At 39.5% G+C, this 22,105-nt stretch overlaps 1 pseudogene; it reads left to right on the top strand.

Annotated features, from left to right (window-relative positions):
* Positions 1-20,615, top strand: part of LOC148109149 (small ribosomal subunit protein uS15m pseudogene) — a 154,530-nt pseudogene extending 133,915 nt beyond the window's left edge.
* The last annotated feature ends 1,490 nt before the right edge of the window (positions 20,616-22,105 follow it).

Below are 22,105 nucleotides of genomic sequence, written 5' to 3' on the forward strand. Positions count from 1 at the left end.
ACCTAGAAGGTATTATATTAAGTGAATCAAAAAGAGAAAGACAAATACCATGTGGTTTCATTTATATGTGGAATCAAAAAAACAAAACAAATGAACCAACCAACCAGAAACAGACCCATAAATACAGAGAACTGAATTGCTAAGAGATTAAATTCTCATCCCAAGGAAAAAAATTGTAATTATATATGGTGATGGATGTTAGCTAGAATTTATTATGGTAATCATTTTGCAAAAATATACAGATATCAAATTATCATGTTGTACACCTGAGACTAATATAATATTATGTCAATTATATCTCAATAAAGAAAAATAGAGGGGGAAAAAAGAAGTGGAACTAAAAAACAACGCTAAAGAGATGAAACATGTTTATAATATGGTAGGTGTTCAATGTATACTTTTCTGATTAACTTAATCAATAATGGTATAAGGGTGGATGGATTGAAGTTCTCATTAACACATCTGAAAGTTATACTTTCTACTTCAAACAGCTTCTGGAAAAATCTCATTTCCCCTGTTGCTATCCAAAAGGAAGATGAAAAATAGATATTCACCACTCACATATTAAGAATGTCTTACAACATAAAGGATTTAAAAAAGCAAGACGTCAGGTGTTGGGTGGAGGGAATGGGGGTCAAGGGGAGCCCTCTGAGCGTGAAATAATTCTGTTCTGTCACCAGTGGTCAGTGAGGTAGAGTAACCTGAAAATACAGTGAGATGACATGTTGGACTAAGGACATCCTCAGATGTCAGACAACACTGGCTTTAAATCCCAGATTTCCATTTATAAATTTATAAGATGTGGCAATTTGGGAAAATTAATTAATCTTTCTAAACCTCAGTGTCTTTATCTGGAACACGGGAATAGTGCCTCCATTGCAAATTTGTTATAAGGGTTAATTAGGATAAACAACATAATATACATGAAAGAGCCTGAGAGATAAGAGGAGTTCACTATATGTTTGTTTAAAAAACATATATACTTACAAAAATGAAATGTTATCTAGCGGGAAACAGTCACTGGAGCCAAACACACAACATAAGCCAAAACTCAGAAATCTAAGAGAGAGATGCCAAACCAGAAGGTCCAATGCCAAGAAGCAGCAGCAGTGGTGAAAGTTATGCAGCACAGTCTGCTGGAATGGCATTACCCAAACCTGGGTTAATGAAGACAATGCGTCTCAAGGGAGTGATGAGGGGAGTCTAAAAGGAATTCCAGTCAAGATCACCTCTAAGGAGGCTGTCACCACTTGTATTTTAGGATTCCATGCTTCTGCCTAAATAGTTCTCTCCGCTTGCTCCCATTTCTAGCGCAGAAGACGGCACAGCAGAGTGGTTCATCCCTGGGTCTTAGCAAACCCTCCCTCAACATCTTAGCGTTGTGACTTTGGGCAAATTCTTGCAACGGACACTTGCCATTCTTTTAATTTACTTATTATCGAAACTCCTCCTGCATGTTTGGGATATTTTCTACCTTATAAATCTTGGTTGGAGCAGAGCATGATTCTTACCAGAGAAGGTCAAGGGGCTGAACGCTCACTTTTATAGTCTCCTCGGCAGACAGGACTTGAGCCTTTGAACCCGCCCATCAGCAGCGTCCACCGTGGGCTTTACATTAGCTCAACACCCAAAGAAGCAGGGCCGTGGAGAATCCTCTCCTCTGGAGGTTACCACTGCAAAATAACATTCCAGCTGTTGGTCTCTAGGGTCCTCTAATTGCTGGTTCTATTTTGGCAGAAGCGATGTTTTCCTTTATGAACCAATTTTCCGGGGTTGACCTTGGGTAGTGTTTTTGGTATCTTCTGAACCTGATTTTCCAATCAACCTGATGATTCCTCTAATAAATTCCTTTTTCTTAAATCAGACAAAGTTGGTCCCTTTTCCTCCAAATTAATGCTGCAAATAATACACTGCTTTTCAGTGCCAGTTACGCCATCTATAAAACGGGGACAAAAGCAGTTTCTGCTAACGGGAAGCTGTGATGATTCTCTGAAAGAAGCAAAACAATGCTTAAAGGAGTTGCTGAAATACAGATTTTTCTTAGTAAAGTTAGCCACTATTATTTAGTGTTTCAAGCTTTACAGAGAAATTCTGCAAACACTATACCATGGAAAGCTCACAAAATCCCTCAAGAAAGATATTCACTTTACTAATTTGTGAACACGGGTCCATTAACATTAAGCACACAGAATGAACAAACCTAGATGTACTGAGAAAAATCACTAGGCAATACTACCATTAAGATGGCTTATGAAACAGCAGGAACAGATGAGGTCAGAGCAGGAAAGGGTGTGGGTGAGAAGATGGTCCCAAGGGATCATGAACTCTGATGTTCAAAGACCAGGGAAGATGAGATGCTTGCAAGCAATACTAGGAAGAAAAGAACAAAGCAATACTAATAGGAAAAAGAACAAAGAATAAAGGAAAAAATTAAGGTTGGTTAAAAAAACAAAAGAAAATCATAATTCGAGAAAGGAGGGGTTAATTATTCTCCTGCTTCAAATTCTTGTCCATCTTCCTACCGAAGGAAGAAAACATATGTGGGACTGGGGGTAAAGAGATGGTAGGAGGAAGACAAATGGGATGATCTCCTAAAAGAGGAAAAGAGACGGTGCTGACGCAGGAATGACCAGAGGCATCTTGTCTGGCAGTCTCTACTAGAGTGTCCCACGGTTCAACATCCAGTGCCGGGGAGGGTGGAATCAGGGCAGGTGGAGCCTGGACCTGTGTACAAGAAGGAACCCAGTATCATGTAATATCACGGGAAGGACACAGCTACAGGAATCTCTAGGCAGGTGGTTATACTTGAAGCCAAAGTAAAGACTTATTCAGAATCCTGATTACCAGACCTTTCAGAATATGATACTGATTTGTTATTTTTTTGCATCAAGGACAGCACCCAAATTAAAAAATGAGACTTAAAAAGAGATGTTCTATCAATAGCTATGCAGGCTAAGAGGTAAGCCAGAGTTCACATATAGTATGGAAGTGGCACAGAAAAAGAGGAATCTAATGTGGAAAAAAAAAATCAAACAGCAACAACAAAAAAAACCCACCTATAGGTCAGGACCAAGGCACATCGGCAAGTTAGGTGAGAACCAGAGCCACAATGAACACTCATTGCTGAGAGCCACCCCCGACACACCATGCGAGGGGGTTGTGGAAACAGAAGCACATGAGAACGAGGCTCTTGATGTGCTCAGAGAGACTGCATTCATGCCCCTTTAGGGCGGGAGGTTCAGGGACCCCAGGTGAGAAAGCTGGTCGAGGGAAGGCAGAAAGGGAAGCAGGGGAAAGAAGAAAGGAAAGAGGAAGTTGGTAAGATAAAGAAGGAAAGCATGGATAGAAAGAGAACTGGAAGAAGACAATGGGGGAGGGAAACAAGAAGGGAAGAAGAGAGGAAAGTGAAAGCGAGGGAGAGAACAAGAAGAAATGAGAGAAAAGATCTCTGTGTTAAAGCAGGAAGATGTGAGTGAATCACAGGGAGAAGGAGGGTGTTAGAAAGAAGATTTGAAATGTATGTAAAGTGTAACTCAATTATCTAAGATCAGCCATAACACAGGAAGAAAAAAAAATCACATCAGGTTGTAACTGCTATAGTACCAAATAGTTACATTTAATGCATTTATAAACAGATATCTTTTGGCAAGTGAATCAAAAAGGCCTCCACAAGACACGCGATTCTGGGCTTCAATCCATTCACTCTGTGAATTAATTGACTTTATTTGAACTCTACTGTTTTCAGTTGGAGAATTCACTGTGAACATGTTGCACATCTCCCAGATATCAAATAGCAAATGCACTGCAGCCAGATTCTGAAACAGAGCCAGAAATTGTTTATTAATCAGACAAGGGTTTCTCTGTGATTAGGAAAGACAACCAAGAGATAAATAAATAAAATAAACAGCTAAACTCTTTGAAATGTCTTCCACATTTCTCCGTTCACTTAGGAAGCACAGACTTCACTGAAAACCAAGTAATTATACTCACTAGGAGAAGGAGGTGGTATATGACACCTGCTTTCAAAGCAATGTTTTTTTAAAACCTCACTTCTAATCTTTTTCCCTATCTTACTCAAAAGCATCATTTGCCAGCAAGAGATTCACACATTCAGTTTTTTCCTTCTCTACGGCATGAAACATATTACAACTTAATCTTTTCCTGCATATAAAACATTTCTTTGAGCTAACGAGCCCAGGGAATATATGTTCTGGCTAATTTCTAAAATGATTGCATTTTGAAAGGTTAAAGCACATAGTGTTCTAAGCAGGATTCATGGAAGTTAGCAAAAGATAATAGACCCAGTAATTACTCTGGGTTCCTGAAAGATGGAAGGAAGATGGATGGATGGATGGATGGATGGATGGATGGAAGGAAGGAAAGAAGGAAGGAAGGAAGGAAGGAAGGAAGGAAGGAAGGAAGGAAGGAAGAAGGGAGAAAAGGAAGGAGGGAGGGATGGAGTGAGGAAGAGAGGGAGGGAGGGAGGGAGGGAGGGAAGATGTTCACAGACTCCCATGGGAAGCGGGATGGACATCAGGCTGGGAAACAGCCAAAATACAGGTCTGATCTGGTCCACATGCTATTTCTACTGGAACTGTGATCAATATTATCTATGAATGTTCCCTTTACTTTATTTTTTCCAATTCAATATCTCTTCTTATTTCTTCATCTCCCTTCTATGACCCTTCCATGGGCTGGGCAACAAAGCACAGAGGGACAACCTTCAGAACACAGCAGTCCTATAGAAGATGCACTAAGGGAAGTGCCCCCAGGCACAGAGGGAGAGCAAAATAGGCCCTGGTTAAGCCTAGATTACAACTCCAGGGGAACTCCCCACCACCAGCTCCCCAAGAAAATTATTTGGAAAATCACAAGCAGGGGCTCATATGTCAACTTTCTTCTAGGTGCGCACTGGTGACCAAAGTAACAGAGTTCCAAGGAAATATTAGCTCACAGGGAAAGTGCTCGCTTTGGTGGCACAAATACTAAAAATTAGCTCATAGGGGAAGATAATGACACAATAATAACAGTAGCAGCAGAATAGATGAAACAAATAGAGCAATAATTTTTTAAAGTATAATTAAATATTTACAGAGAGGAAAAGAAGCATAATGGGAAAACAAACCAGAAATAAACAACCATGAAAAATAATCACGTGGATATAAAAACATGATTGCTGTAGTAAAGAACTCAATGGGTAGGCCGAATAACAGAATATAGAATTAAAAGTGATTGGGCTGGCCAGAAGATCCAGTCAAAGACTTATCCCAGAAGGTATTAAGAAATTTTAAATAAGGGGCGCCTGGGTGGCACAGCGGTTGGGCGTCTGCCTTCGGCTCAGGGCGTGATCCCGGCGATCTGGGATCGAGCCCCACATCAGGCTCTTCTGCTATGAGCCTGCTTCTTCCTCTCTCACTCCCCCTGCTTGTGTTCCCTCTCTCGCTGGCTGTCTCTATCTCTGTCGAATAAATAAATAAAATCTTTAAAAAAAAAAAAAGAAATTTTAAATAAAAAGAAAAAAAGTTGAGATACAGAAGAGAGATGTAGAGCTATCAGTATTTAGTGGTAATACCATTAAATGAGAGGAATAAGAGAAATAAATGAGAGAAATAAAAGGAGGGGAAAACATGCTTGAAGAACAATGACCGATAATTTGCCAAAATAAAAAGATTTGCAATATTTCAAATTAAAAGGGATCATAGAGTTTGACACAGAATAGACTTGTATATGCCTACATATAGTAAAAAGAATATCCAAAACACCCATTTCTCAAAGGGGACAAAAAATGAATTCCAGAGAGTAAAGCAATTTGCCTAAAACAGGAGAGGAATCAAACTGATATTAAAATTTTCAATACCAACATTGAATATAAGAAGAAAATGGTATAACACTTTTATTTTGAAGGACAAGGACTTGAATTAAATTTTATATCCAGTTGAATTATCATTTACATATAAGTACGAACAGTAAACAACTTCTGGACCTGCACAGAAAGGTACGGTGTTCATAAAGGGAATCATGATAAAGAGGAAGGAGGAGTAGGAGGGGGAAAAGAAAGAAGGAAAGAGAGGGGGGAGGGAGGGAGGAAAGAAAAGCAAAGAAAGGCAGGAAAAGAAAATATGACTGCTAGGAAATATAAATAATATAGTAGAAATAAGTTTTCATTATTTATAATAATGAAAATAGCTTCAGCTGACTAATCCAAAGACAGAGATTTTCAGAATAATTTTTTAAATCCAGCAATACGTTGAATGTAAGAAATATATTTAAATATTACTCAGCCATAAAAAAAAATCTTGCCCTTTGCAATGATGTGGATGGAGCAAGAGAGTATAATTCTAAGTGAAATAAGTCAGATAGAGAGACAAATACCATTTGACTTCACTCGTGTGGAATTTAAGAAACAAAACAAACAAGGGGAAAAAAAGAGACAGAGAGAGAGAGGCAAACCAAGAAACAGACTCTTAACTATAGAGAACAAACTGCTAGTTACCTGAGGGGTTGTGGGTGGGGAGATGGGTGAAACAGGGGACAGGGATTAAGGAAGGCACTTGTTACCATGAGCACTGGGGTTGTATGGAACGGCTGAATCACTATATTGTACACCTGAAACTGATAATACACGGTATAGTAACTAACTGGAATTTAAATAAAAACTAACTAAATAAATAAATTGAAGAGAAACAAAACAGTTAAAAGTAAATAGATGGAAATTTATACCAAGCAAATGCTAAAGAGCAGAATGCCCGAGTATCAGATTTATGATGATAAATACTATAATATCATAAATAAACCACAAAAAGATAACTTTATAATCCTATCTCTCTAATAATTAAAATAACACTACTGTAATATCATAAATATTTACAAAAGAATAACTTTAATATTTCTTGATCCTTATAATTAAAATACTACTAAGTAACCCATGAGTTAATACGAAGTCAGAAAGAAACTGTTAAAATTCAGAGCTGAAAAACAATATAAGAACAACATGACAAAATTAGTGAGACACAACTGTAGAAGTATTTAAAAGGGAAATTTTAGTTTCTGAGTACATTAATTAAAAAATAAGGAAGACTTGGGGCGCCTGGGTGGCACAGCGGTTACGCGTCTGCCTTCGGCTCAGGGCGTGATCCCGGCGTTCTGGGATCGAGCCCCACATCAGGCTTCTGCGCTATGAGACTGCTTCTTCCTCTCCCACTCCCCCTGCTTGTGTTCCCTCTCTCGCTGGCTGTCTCTATCTCTGTCGAATAAATAAATAAAATCTTAAAAAAAAAAAAATAAGGAAGACTTGGGGCACCTGGGTGGCTCAGTGAGTTAAGCATCCAACTCTTAATTTTGGCTCAGGTCATGATCTCAAGGTCCTGGGCTCCATGCTCGCGGGGAGTCTGCTGGAGATTCTCTCTCTCCCTCTGCCTCTCCCCCCACTTCCATACTCTCTAAAATCAATAAATAAATCTTTTTTAAAAATAGGGAAGACTGACAACAAATAAACTAAGCATTTAATAAGCTAAAAGACTACAGCTCAATAGCAAAAATAATAATCATAATTTGTTTCAAAGTGGGCAAAGGACTTGGATAGATATTTCTCCAAAGATGACATACCGTTGGCCAACAGATATATGCAAAGATGCTCAACATCACTCATCAACAGGGAAATGCAAATCAAACCACAATGAAATAGCACCTCACACCTGTTCGTATGGCCATTATTTTTAAAAGAGAGAAAGGAAGTATTGACAAGAGAGGAAAGAGATTGGAACCCTTGTGCGCTGTTGATGGGGATTTAAAATGCTGCATTTACTACAGAAAACACAAAGGAGCTTTTTCAAAAAACTAAAAATGGAACTACCACACGATCTAGCAATCCTACTTCTGGGTATTTATCCAGAAGAACTGAAAGCAGAATCTTGAGCTATTTGCACTTCCGTGTTCATCGCAGCATTATTCACAATAGCCAAGAGGTGGAAACAACATAAATGTCCATCAGGGATAAATGGGTAAGCAAAATGTAACATAAACGTACAATGAAATATTTTTCAACCTTAAAAAAGAAAGAAATTCTGTCATAGGCTACACCATGGATGAACCCTGTAGACATTATGCTAAGCGAAAAAAGCCAGTCACAGAAGGACAAGTGTTGTCTGATTCCGCTTATATGAGGAATCTAAGCAGTCAGACTCATAGAAGCAGTTCACACCATGGTGATTTGCCAAGGGATGGGGGGTGGGAAATGGGGACTTGCTGGTCAGTGAGTATAGTCTCAGTTATGCAAGATGAAAAAGTTCTGGAAATCTGCAATACTGTAAATATTGTAAGCATCTTATAAATATTGTAAAGCAATATGCATATAGTTAACAGTACTGTACTATACAATTAAGAATATGTTACAAGCATAGAGGTCATGCTACCTGTTTTTACCACAATAAAAGAAGCTAGAAAAAGAATATTAACATAAACACAAAGAAACAAGAAAGAAATAATAAAGCGTAGAAATAAGTGAAAAAGAAAAAACAGATAAACAGCAAACCACAATTTAAAAAAAAAAGATTAGTAATATAAATCTCTAGTAAGAACAAACTGCCAAACACAGAAGAAACTACATACACACGCACATGCACACCCACACCCACACACGCACAGAAGGAAAAAAGAAATAAATTCAGATACAGTAGAGACTTTTTTTTATAAAACAACAAGATTTTTATAAGACAACAAATTTTTATAAAACAACAAGATTTCTGAGGACCTACAGAAAACTGACATGTTCCGAGAAAAATATAAAATGTCCAAACTGGCACATGTGAAGTTAGAAAATTTTAATGAATCGATAATCATTTTTTAAAAATGAAATAGTAACCAAAAACCTTGCTCACCTAAAAAGCCACAGCATAGACAGATTTTCAGATGAATTCTACTAAATTTTCAGGAAATAAATATTCCAATCTAAACAAGTCTATTTTTAAGAATAGAAAAAGAAGGGCGTCTGGGTGGCTCAGTCAGTTAAGTGTCTGCTTTTAGCTCAGGTCATGGTCCCAGGGCCCTGGGATCGATCCCACATCAACTCTCTGCTCAGCGGGAAGCCTGCTTCTCCCTCTCCTCCCCACGTATGCTCTCTCTCACTATCTCTGTTGCTATCTCTGTCTCTCACTCTCAAATAAATAAAATAAAATCTTTAAAAAAAGAATAGAAAAAGGTAAAACAACCCTACTCATTTTGTGAAGCTAATATACACTTGATACAGAAATCAGATGAGAAAATGAAAATATAAGCCAATTTTAATTTTAAAAATAGATGCAAGGTCCACACAAAAATCTACATCGAAATACTTTTAGCAACTTAATTCATAATTGCCAAAACTTCGAAGCAACCCAGGTGTCCTTCAGTCAGTGAATGGTAAACAAACAGTGCCAATTCATACAATGGAGTAGTCAGTGACAGGACGGAATACGCTATCAAGCCATGCACCACCAATGACTCTTACATGCATATTGTTACGGGAAAAGAGCCAGTCTGAAAGACTTCATAGTTTATGATTCCATTTTATAGCACTTTGGAAAAGGCAGAATGAGAGCGACAGAAAACAAATCAGTGGACACCAGGATCTGTAGAGGGGAAGGGTTGATTAGGTGAAGCACAGGAATTTAGGGCAGTGAAACTCTTCCGTCTAGGACTATAGTGGGGGATTCATGACAGGGAGCATTTGTCAAAACCCATAGGCCTTAACAGCGATGAAAGTAAACTCAATGATATTTACGGATCTATAAATATCTCTGTTTTGAACACATAAACAATATATATATTTTCAAGGGTTTATAAGCACTTACTTTATGCCAGTCACTAATTTTATGCTGTAGACATACTAACCTATTTATTCATCAAATAATCATATACAAATTAAGCAATTGAGGCACAGAGAGGCTAAGCAGCGTGCCACTGTCGTGTGAGGAGCGGACTCCAGGTTCTAATGCCTGTATCCTCACACAGCAGGCGGGGCAGGTGGTTCAGACCTTTTGTGTGGCCATTGTGGAGAGGGAGGATGCAGAGGTAGGGAGAGAGATGAAGGGAGAAAGTACTAAAATATAACACAAGAAGGGCACCTTCTAAGACTGATGATGAGATAAACCAGACTGAGGAAGATTAACTTAAATCTGTGCATCTGATGCTTTTTTTAAAAAGTGCTGACATTACCCAGGAAATTCTGATTGCTCTTCTAGCTTAGACAACTAAGCATTTAGATACATGGTTTTTACTAAATTAGCAACTTTATAGATGAGAAATATGTAGCCTGAAAGATTCAGGACTACTTGCCTAGAACATCTAAAGGACAATTAGATCCCCTAACTCTGGAAATTTACTCAACGCTTGCTTGGACTCTAGCACCAAATTTATATTCCTAATTGTGTTTCAATGTATTGACTGGAATTTCTCCCAACTGGAGAATTTCTCCCAACTGAAGATCAGCTGCCTAGCTCCTAGCATACATGTCTATTTCCAAAACCCTCTTCCTACTCTGTTTTGCCTCTCAGCTCGGACGTGTAAGTCCTATATGACATGTACTTGGGTACTTGAACTTGCAGATACTAACCAGTATCTATCCGCCCACCTGTCCATGCATGTTTTCAGTCAACAGGCACTGACTCCCTGCTATGTGCCAGGCACCAAGGACACAAGGAAAAGTTAGACACTAATCCTAATGGCAAGAAGCTCACAGTTCAAGAAGAAAGAACAACATACAAGTCAATGGGTGAAGTAAAATGAAATCTAACTCATTGGATTATCACTGGAGTTAAATGAATTAATGTATATAAATAACTCAAGATGTTTATAAAAAGTACTGTGGCTAGTCTTTAATAGCTACACCAATTCCATAGAGCTTCCCCCCAAAGAGGCATCAACTTAATTATGGGCCATTTATTCATTCAGCAATGTCAGGCACTGTGAAAGGTGCTTGGGCAGAGTCGGCTAAGTAGACAGTCAAAGCTGTACTCCTATTTCCAAAGTATTGAGACATTTTTCATTGAGAAGTGACTGTATAGACCAGAGATCCTATCTCCCCTCCTCTCTTGCTTCTAGACGAGGTCATGCGGATTTGTTAGAGTAACCTTAGCCACTGTAGCAAAGAGATCCCAACATTTCAGAGACTTAATAAAAGTGTATTCTGCGTTCCCTGCAATAAAATGAAAGTAGTCATGGTGAATGAAATGGAAACATTTCTAAATGGTCATCCAGCGACCCAGGTTCCTTTGTTTTGGGGCCCTGCCATGCCCCAGCACCTTATCATCACTGGAAGGGAAACAACAGGGCGAAAAATGATGCCCACTTTTAACCACCACAGCCCGGACGTGATATAAGTCACTTCCATTCGTACTCCATTAATGAGACCCAGGAACACGGCTCTAGCTTTGTGCTAGAGGGGACTCAGTAGTACCTGTCTGAACAACTACCCTCCAGTGACAAATCCACACAACTGAAGAAAAAGCATGCATTTGAATGGTACCATGTAACTAGTTCTAACCAATGAAATGTAAGAAGTACAGAGCATCACTCATGAACCCCAGTGGTGAAGCAGCCAGTGTATTTCTCCATCTTTCCCCCCTTCTTCCAAGTGAAAGGACCTCAAGGATAACTGAGCAAAAGAAGTTCTGATTGCCAATCACCGCACAGAAGAGACTCCCACTAGACAGGAATGCTGGTTTGGACTGTAATAGATCAAGAAATAAATTTCTCCTAAGTTCACCCACTAACATATTGGCATTTCTTTGGTATCACAGCTAGAATTGCCCAATTAATAAAATGCTATCCTTATTAATACAAACTCTATAAAAACTCTTAGTAAATGGCTCAGCACCTGGCACAACACAGAGGTACAGCTCAGTAAATACTATGTACTTGCCTGTGTGCAAGTTCTTTAATGTCTTTTTGGGAACGTGTGATCCTCTTGCTTGTTAAATGACTTGTCACACATTTTCATTCCTCTCAAAGGCCCTCAGGATGTGGCTGTGGCCCTGCTGCTGCTCATATTAATGTGCAAAAGAACAAATATATCAGGTTCACATTTAGTGTCAGAAAAAAAAAAAATAAAACTTGGTACTTTCTCTACAGCACATTTTCCCACTTGCCTATTCATTTTTCAGACCTGTCCTTCTCAAGCTCTCTTCTGTCCTATGAAAAGCTATCCTGCTTTTGAATCCTAACAATTTAATTTAATCTACACAACTGTTTCTTTAAATAAACATGAATATTTACCATTATAAAAGGCATGAATTATTGAAACTTTTGAGAACAAATCTAATAAGATTTGAAGCCTCCATAAAGGTAAAAGAGGCCAGATGCCATCTGTATTAGTCTGCTAGGGCTGCCGTAGGAAAATATTATAGGCTAGGTGACTTACACAGCATGTACTTATTTTCTCACAGTTCTTAAGACTGGAAATCCAGAATCAAGGGACCGGCAGGGTTGGTTTCTCCAGAGCCTTCTTTACTCAGCTGTGTGCTCAAATGGACTTTTCTCTATGCGCGCTCCTGACATCTCTCTCTTCTCATAAAGACACTACCCCTTACTGGATTAGCATCCCACCCTAGTGATTTCATTTAACCCTAATTACCTTCTTAAAGGCCCCATCTCCAAATATAGTTACACTGGGGGCTAGAGCATCAAAATACAAATTCGGGTGGGACACAATTCAGTCCGTAACATCATCCCTAGAGGTACAATATCTTCATTCCCAAGGAACTCATCACTGTGAGTGCCACACAACTTATACACTTGTAGCTCTATCACGAGTATGAAAGGTGATTATTGGAGAATGAGTCACCGATATGGCAAAATAGGAGTTTTCTACTATCTTACCACCAAAGAACACTGATTTTGACAATCACCCAGGGGCAAGAGTGCCTTTGTGGAAGTCCAATAGTCCAACAGAGAAATTGCATTCCATGCCATTGGGGGAAAAAATCCATTATTGGACATAATGAAGAGGGTAAGAGGAGTAGTTTCCTTTTGCCTGTGTCACCCCTCCCTCAAGGTGGCACAGCTCAGTGCCAAAAGAGACCTTCTAGGCCCATGACTTCTCCCACAAAGACACGTGAGAATGTGAATGAGCATCTGGCTTCCCAAGCTATGCAGGATGCTGCCAAAGACATAGACTCCTTTCTTGCCCAATCCAGTATACTGGGATGTATTGCACAACCGGGATTGGGGGTGGCAGGAGGTGGCTGGAGAACAAGAGCCAGGCCCCTCAGAGGGCATCCAAGGGATGCAGTACTACTAATTGCATTGAAGACTCCACTAGGAAGTCTGCCTGTGAGCCAGTAGGGACATCTTGCCTATAGATCCCCCCAACTGGCCCATGGGTGCCCCCAACACTCCGTGTGCCTCACATACACACACTCTACCCCATGGCTGGATCCTTGTGTGTGCCCCTGAGAGTGACAAGACCAAGCCTTTGCAGATAGCTAATGAGTATGCACAGAAAGCTGGCCTAATTCTGTAGGACTGGAAGAAAACACACAAACTTGAGCATTTAGCACCATTCCAGGAAAAGCAAATGGAAGGCTGTCAGCACCTGACCCTGTTCTGCAGGGTCAAGAGAAGGCACACAATTTTAAGAATTCCCCCATAAGAAGGAAAAAGTATGGAGCAGCATATTGTAAAGGTTTGAAAGTCTCCGAATCCCTAACTGGGTTGATGGAAGATACTTCTCTCCTGATGTCAGTCAATAAAGACTAGAGGAGGTGACTGCTTCTTCACATGCAAAGAGAGCAATATAAGACTTCAAGGAACATGAAATATCAAGGAAATATGATATGCCAAAGGAATATGATAGCTTTCCGGTGACTGACCTTAAAGAAATCGAGATGTGTGGTTTGCATGAAAAAGAATTCAAAATAGTTTAAGGGAACTCAGTGAGCTAAGAAAACCCAGAAAGACAATTCCACAAAATCAAGAAAACAATAACAAACAAAACAAGAAGTTTAAAAGACAGGCCAAAATCATAAAGAACCAAGCAGAAATTATGGATTTGAGGAATACAATGAATGAAATGAAAAGTACAATGGAGAGTATAAATATCAAGCTTGATTAAGCACAACAAAAAAATCTGTGACGTAGATGAGAGATCATTTGAAATTACCCTGTCAGAAGAGAATAAAGAGAAAAAGAATAAAAAAGAGTAAAGACAGTCTATGTGAACTATAGAATACCATGAAAAGAAACAATCTATGTATTTTTATAGTACCAGAAAAAAGGAGGAAATGGGAAGAAAGTTTTTTTATTATTATTATGCTTAGTTAGCCAACATAGAGTACATCATTAGTTTTTGATGTAGTTTTAAATGATTCATTAGTTGCATGTAACACCCAGTGCTCATCACAATACATACCCTCCTTAATACCCATTGCCCAGCTACCCCGTCCCCCCTCCCCCCTCCAGTTTATTTAAAGAAATAATGGCTGAGAACTTCACATATCTGGGGAGAGATTTGACATCCAAGTTCATGAAACTCATACATGCCCAAACAAATTCAACTCAAAGAGATCTTCTCCAAGACACATTATAATAAAATTGTTTAAATTAAAAACAAATAATTTTAAAAGCAGTAAGAGAAAAAAAACTTCACATACAAGGAAACCTGCATAAACCTGATTTCTCAGCGGAAACATTGCAAGCCAGGAGAGTGGGATGATATATTCAAAGTGCTGAAAGGAAAGAAAACAAAAACAAAAACAAAACAAAAACAACCCTACCAACCAAGAATACTTAACCTAGCAAAGCTGTCCTTCAGAACCGGAGCAAGAAAGACTTTCTCTGACAAGCAAAAGCTGAGGGAATTCATCCATACTAGACCTGCCTTAGGAGAAATGCTGAAAGAGGTTCTTCGAGCTGAAAACGAAAGAATGCTAATTAGCAACATGAAAACATATGAAAATATAAAACACACTGGTAAAGGTAAAATAAGTAAAATTCAGAATACTCCAGTACAGCAATATAATGGTTTGTTAACCACTTAACTCTAGTGTAAGAATGTTATTTAGCACTAAAAAGGAATAAGCTATCCAACAGTGAAAAGACATGGAGGAACCTTAAATGAACTAAGGAAAAGAAGCCAATCTGAAAAGGCTACATATTACATGATCCCAACAATATGACTATCTGGAAAAAGCAAAACTGTAGAGATAGTAAAAAGATCAGTCGTGACCTGGGGTTAAAAGGAAGGGAGAGACAAACAGGCAAAACCCAGGGTAATTTCAGAGCAGTCAAACTGCCCTGTATGATCCCTGATGATGGATTCACGTCACTGTAAATGCGTCCGACATCTAGAACGTACAACATCGAATGTGAGCCCTAATGTAAACTTTGACTCTGGGTGGTGTTAGTGCATCAACGCAGATGCTTCAATTTAAACAAATGTACCACTCTGGTGGGGGGTGTTGCCAATGGGCAAAGCTATGCATGTGGTGGGCATATAAAGGAAATCTCTGCACCTTCCTCTCAATTTGGCTGTGAAAATAAAACTGCTCTAAAAAATAAAAATAAAGTCTATTAAAAAAACTTTAGAAATAGAGCCATAAAATAATCTTTATACCTAGTTCCCAGACCATTCTAATTAATAAACAAGATCTTTCTATATCAGAAATTGTGATTTTCTTTACCTGTATTTTCCTTTTTTTTTTTTTTTTAAGATTTTATTTATTTATTTGACAGAGAGAGACAGCAAAAGAAGGAACACAAGCAGGGGGAGTGGGAGAGGGAGAAACGGGCTTCCCGCTGAGCAGGGAGCCCGATGCAGGGCTCGATCCCAGGACCTCGGGATCATGACCTGAGCCAAAGGCAGAAGCTTAATGACTGAGCCATCCAGGTGCCCCGTTACCTGTATTTTCCTTACCTGTATAAGCAGGGGTAAGGAATATCAGTATCTCTCCTTCAAATGGGAACAACCGCCAGTTATCACAGATTACCAGATGGAAAGGGCCAGAGCATTTACTGGCATTAAATGCCAAGCAGGATGCTCAGTTTTACACAGATAGTAACTCATTTAACTGTCAAAACCACTTTAAGAAGAAATATTATTATCCTTGTTTAGCAAATGAGAAAACAAAGTCTCAAGAAATATTAAATAACTTATTCAACATCACTCAACAAAAGGAAAGAGAATACGACTGCAGGAAGCTCATGGCCTTTGAGGTGAAGAAGACTAAAATCCTGTCAACTACTAGCAATGAGCCTGGGCCGGTAACTTAATGGCTTTGTAAGAACTGACTGAAATAACGTCCCTAAAAGCCCGGCTTGCTCTCCTAGTATCCCTGCAATAAAACTCTGCCTTATACAGACTTGGGGAATGTGCTTTGGCGCAGGGCAGAGCTAGAAAAGGATTATCATCCACAACGACCTTAAAAACAGAATATTTAACTATTGATGTACTTTTATTTAATAGGACTTCCTGAAAAACCTCTTGTCTACTGAAGATTCATTTGAAATTATTAGCCTACAGGCATTATGGATACATGACATATACCGCTCTAATAAAAACGGATTAACCCCTCTCTCATATTTTATACCACACCAGGCACTGAAAACTAAGTCTGATGTAATAGACCTCTTTTGTGGTTTTAATCATAATGATTGTACCAAATGGCTTTTCTTTTTGTGCATGTGATAACATCATAATGGGAAGCTAAATCGATAGCATATTTCTCAATCTAATTATATGCCTTGCATTTCTAAACCAGTTTTAATGAAATACAATAAGTGGTAGTGTGGAAATTAGAAAAGGCTAAAAAAAAAAAAAAGCAGCTGCAAATAGTGCTGTCAGTGGCAAGAACAGAAGTGTGAACTATGCCAGTATAGGTGAGCAGTGCCTTTCCATTTCAACTGTACAATAAAAAGACAAAGAGCGGGTGGTGCGGAGTTATCCAAACAAATCATTATTTTCAGAAACAAGCATTTTTACAGAATAAACCTAAGCTACAGCAGTTCAGAAATGGATAAGGAACATCAGAGACTGCAAAACTCATCTACACATACACATCACCTGTGACTCATAGCCAGGACACCAATTTGTAAATACCCTAACACCGTCATATAATGCTTAAATAGTTTCTTTCCTTATTTAGAAGAGTAACTCATGCTCATTACAGACATTTTTTAAAATATTGAGAGGTACAAAGAAACAAATACATTAACCCAAAATCCCATACCCAGAGATAAACCATGATTAACATTTTGTTATTTTTCCTTTATTTTTTCCAATATATATGTTGCACACTTGAAATGATAGAATATATGCATATTCAAACGGCAAAGTCAGAATGCATGGTCAGATAAAGTAGATAACTCACAGATCCTAACATAAAAAGATATTACTTTTATAGGTGCCACATTAGTTTCCTAGGCTCTCATAACAAAATACCATAGAGTGAGTGGCTTTAAACAACAGAAATTTTTTCTCACAGTTCTGGAGGCTAGAAGTCTGCGATGAAAGTAATGGCAGGGTTGGTTTCTTCTGAAGCCTCTCCCCTTGGCTTGTAGATGACCGTCTGCTTTGTTTTCATATGGTCTTCCCTTTGTGTATATCTACCTCCATATTTCCTCTTCTTATAAGGAGACCAGTGGAATAGGGCCCACTCTAAAGACATCATTTTAACTTAGTTACCTCTTTAAAGACCTCATCTTCAAATATAGTCACATACTGAAGGACGAGGGGTTAGGACCTCGATACACGAATTTTGGAGGGACACAACTCAGCCCCTAATAGGTGCTATGAGGCAACACAAAAATGTCAAACATCCAATAAGATAATATGTTCTCGGCCTTGCAGCAGGTACTAGAGACATCAAGATTAGCAAACCAAGAGTCCTTATCCTTGCCCTTTAAGTCCTTATCCTGTAAGAAGCTTAAATTCGTTGCAAAGGAAGGACTATCTAGTAAATGTTTACAGGGAATTTATCAAAACCCTGGGGAAAAATGTGTAAGGGCTCATTATATACCATATACCAAAATAAATTACATACTTAGTAAAATGATACATGTTAAGGAAAGGGAGAGAAGGAAAAAAGATGGAGGGAGAGGAGAAAAGGGAGGAAGAGGAGGAGGAAGAATATAAGGGAAAGGAGTGGAAAGGGAGGGAAAGAGGTGAGCAGAGAAGAAAGAAAAAGTAGAAAACAGAAATGAATTTTATCTATCTTACCTATGAAAGGGGTAGGTATTTTGTTTTTAATCCATTCATTCATTTTATAAACATTAGTTGGCCAGCTCCCACATGCCAGGTGTTTGGCTAGGCACAGGGAAGAATCAGGGTTTTTAACTGCTTATGCACAATGGAAGGAATGCCTAGGACTGCTTCACATGTAAATACACGTCCATATTCCTTTACTGCCCTGTTCAGTGTTGACCACATCTTCTTATACACCGTCATGAGCAATAGGCAGTCAATATGCTGCTGTGTAAATTGTTTTCAAGACATTTTTTGTAAATCAGATCCTATTAGAAATGCACAAAGAGAGCCAGCTGTTTAAAGGAGCCCTAGAGGGAAACCTATGGTAAAAAGAAGCATCCTTATGTAGAAGGAGGAACTCAGCCTGGGTTCCAGCACTGTGTCAATCCTAACTGTCATACCTGTGTCCTGGTTTGCAGGTTATGCCTGAGCGCTCATCTGTGCTCACACTGTCTGTCCTTCTGCCTTGGATTACAAACCCCTGGAGGTTGGCCCACCACATCTGTTCCCTTCATTGTGTCCAGTGTCGCAATGAAGCATTTACAAAGAGATCCTAGTAAATGCTTTTAGATGTTGATAATGGATGCAGACACAGATCTCAGCAGGCAGTGTCCATGGGGCTACCTTGAGGAGATGTCCTATGCATCCTACAGCAAAACAGTGAGGCCCTGTATGGTGTGCATGGCACTGCATTTGCTATCTGTAGGGAGCAGACCCCCAGGATCCTTCAGTAATATTCATGTTCCCAGCAACAGAGAGGAGAAATTATTTAAGGGGATGACAAAAGAAAGAGAGTTAGAGACCCTTTGGGACACCCCAAGAAGCTCAGTCTAAGCTGTATTGGGTTGCTCACCACCCAGTGCCTTTGAAGAACACAGGCTTTACTATAAGCGTCCGGGTGGTGCTGAGTGACAGTTGCTGTCCTCCCCGTTGGGGGTGCTCTCCTATCAGTAGCACATTGCATAGCAGCTTGCTCTCAGAATCTAATTATCAACTCAGAAGAAATGAATAAATCCCTGCCTTTTATCTTCAGTTCAGAGAAATACTTCAGCCAAAATTCACTTTTCTAATAAATAGTTTAATAGTTCCATTGCCAATAAATGAATGGTATTATTTTTGGCCGACAACTGTTCAATTCAATCAAAATGTAGTAACCCTAAAATTGTTTAAAATCAATATCCAAAAATACAAACATGTCCCCAGAATTATATCAATATTGGTGAATTTTCCCTAAAAATTCAATTGTATATTTTTTTGTATTTGTTTATATTATATTATATTATACATGTCATTTTAATTCTACGACCAATTTTTAGTAATATTTTCCAACTTCATTTTTATCGTACTAAAATTATTTCCATGAATATCCAGTGTTTTCCAAATACATTTTATAATAGAGCTTTCATCCATTGATTTGTTTTCCATCCACACCAAACTGAATGGTGGTAGCTTCTACCATAGTAAGTTTTCTCTGGGGGCCATTTTTTACACAAAGTCTAATTTTCTCCTTCAATTTTGCATTTATAAATTTTGTCAAAGTAATTTTATTCACTCATCAATATTTTGTCAATTTTTTTCCCATATGTAGTTTCAGGCTTTGATGGTTTTGTTGGGTTATTTCTCCAAAAACTGTCATTTGCCCAGTTGACCTTCGCATTTTTCAACTTCACCCATTTTTTTTCACCTGTAATACATTTAATCACGTAAAGTTTAAGCCATTACCAAATTTCTGTTATTTTGGCCATTTCTATCGATAATATTCTATGTAAATTAGATGTAAATAATATGTTTTTATTCATTTGTAAAGGCAAATAGGAAACAAGTAGTAAAAATACCTACAAAATCAACATAGTATAGTGGAACTTTCTACTTCAGACGTCCCTGGAAAGGTCAGCCACCATTTACATTTGGGGTATGGAAAAAGTGGTTTGCGTTTCATGCTTGCCTGAAAGATGGCAATGGAGGTTTCACCTGCCCGGCTGCCTGGCAGCTGAGGTGTGGGTATATATATCACCTGGTCTCCATCCATCCCTAGCCTCTTCCTAAGGCTTTGACTGTACAGCTGGAGAAACAAAGCAGCAGGAATGGGAGAACTGCTTTCTGTGGCACAGCTGTGGTAGCAGGGACAGAATCCTGGAAGGATCCTCAGGGCCTTAAATGCCATGCTAAGGGGTTTGAAGTTTATCCTGCAGGGATTGGAAGATATGGTGCGCTCTGTTTGGAGAGCCATATGCTCAAATCTGAGATTCAGAAAGAGGACTCTGGCAGCATCGGGGAGAATGGATTGAAGATGGCAAGCCTGAAGACAGACCTCTGCAGGGCTGACTGTACCACAGTTCTGCATCTCCCTAATCCAAGACACTGCGTGCCAACGCTGCTGCCCTGGTCCTTCATGAAGTAGTCTTTGCCAGTCTTTCCATCTGCCCAATAATCTCACTCAACTCCGCTGGGCCCCTCTGTTTTCCAACCACACCTCCATGCCTATATACACTGCTTTCCCACGACCCAAATAATTCCTTACTCCCATTCTCTACCTGACAGTCTCTTACACATAATTATTTCAATATGAAATGAACATTAATAGTTATAATACCACCAAATATTTATTGAGAACATGCTCTATGCCATTCCCTCCTATTAATCTCACCAAATAACAAAACCAAGTCCCAGAAAGGTTGGCTAACTTGTTCAAGGTGGCCCTAGTGAGTCCTAGTGAGTAGCTAGCCTGGGTTTTAAATTTTGTTTGGGTCATGTGTGTTCTCAATCCACACCATGCTGTTCCACCAGCAAATATTTAATGTCCCATATGTTTCACACATAACCTCCTGTTTGATCTCATGGCCACAGAGAGAGGTGGACGTTATTATTTTAATGCAAAGAAAACGGAATCTTAGGAAATCTAAATAGTTTCTCCAGAGCTTTTCCTTGTAAATGCCTGACTCCTAGTTGGTTACTGACACATATTGGCTCCTTCCCTTCTACTTCTTGTTTCTGCCATGCCCATATCCAGATCACACTGATTACCCAAAGGTGAACCTGGTCTGATCACACTCACCCAAAACCATCTAGGGTACATTCCTGAGACTCTAGCTTGCCTGTGGGGCTGGAGGCATCAGGCATTTATTGTACCGTCTCAGCCAGATCCTCTCAAGTGACACTGTCGTCCGCACAGCCTCTGCTGCCCGCATGACTCTATGGTAAACTACATGGTTCTGCTCTTTGACCACGGCTACCTGCACCTAGAAGTCAACAATCAGACATCCTTTCTTGGAACGTTGAAATAAGAAGTGCTAAGGGGATGAGTTAAGTTACTGTTGGTAAGTGCAGCTCAGCGGTAAGAGTCAGGACTAGCGCAGCTAGGATGAGGCGAGGGCAAGCCAAGGACGCAGGGCTCAAGAACGGACAAGGTGCCTAGAAATCCAGGTGGTAGCAAAGGAAGAATGCAGCGGGTGTGCTCACGGAGCCGTGAGACTTCTGAGAGGGCAGAGGAGGGCCGTGAGGCCGCGGCAGAGAAAGGAAGCAGTTGTTCCAGCTGCCCCTTCCTTAACACCTCCCTTTCCATCCAGATGCGTCCCAGAAGAACTCTTTCTTTTTCCTCAGGTAATGTAGGCAGCGCTTGGTTCCTTACCACCCAAAAAGCCAAATTGAAAAAACAGCTGTTCCATCTTGAGGTTTTCCTGTAAAAGACCTGTGGGTCTCCAAATGCAAGAGCAAGATGGGAAAAAAGTTAAATTTTAAGATGCAAAGGCTTGAAGCCTTAAGCTAAGCCCTTCACCCCAGCTGCCAACACACAGGGCTCTCTTCCCCATTCTTCTCAAGCCCCTCCTTAGGGTCCCCCCACCAGCTCTCAGGAGTCCATTTCAATTGCTTTAGAGCCCAGGTTGGCCGGGC

Source organism: Ursus americanus, chromosome 12 (assembly GCF_024610735.1).
Source record: "Ursus americanus isolate L20-20 chromosome 12, mUrsAme1.1.p, whole genome shotgun sequence".
NCBI classification, from domain to species: Eukaryota; Metazoa; Chordata; class Mammalia; order Carnivora; family Ursidae; genus Ursus; species Ursus americanus.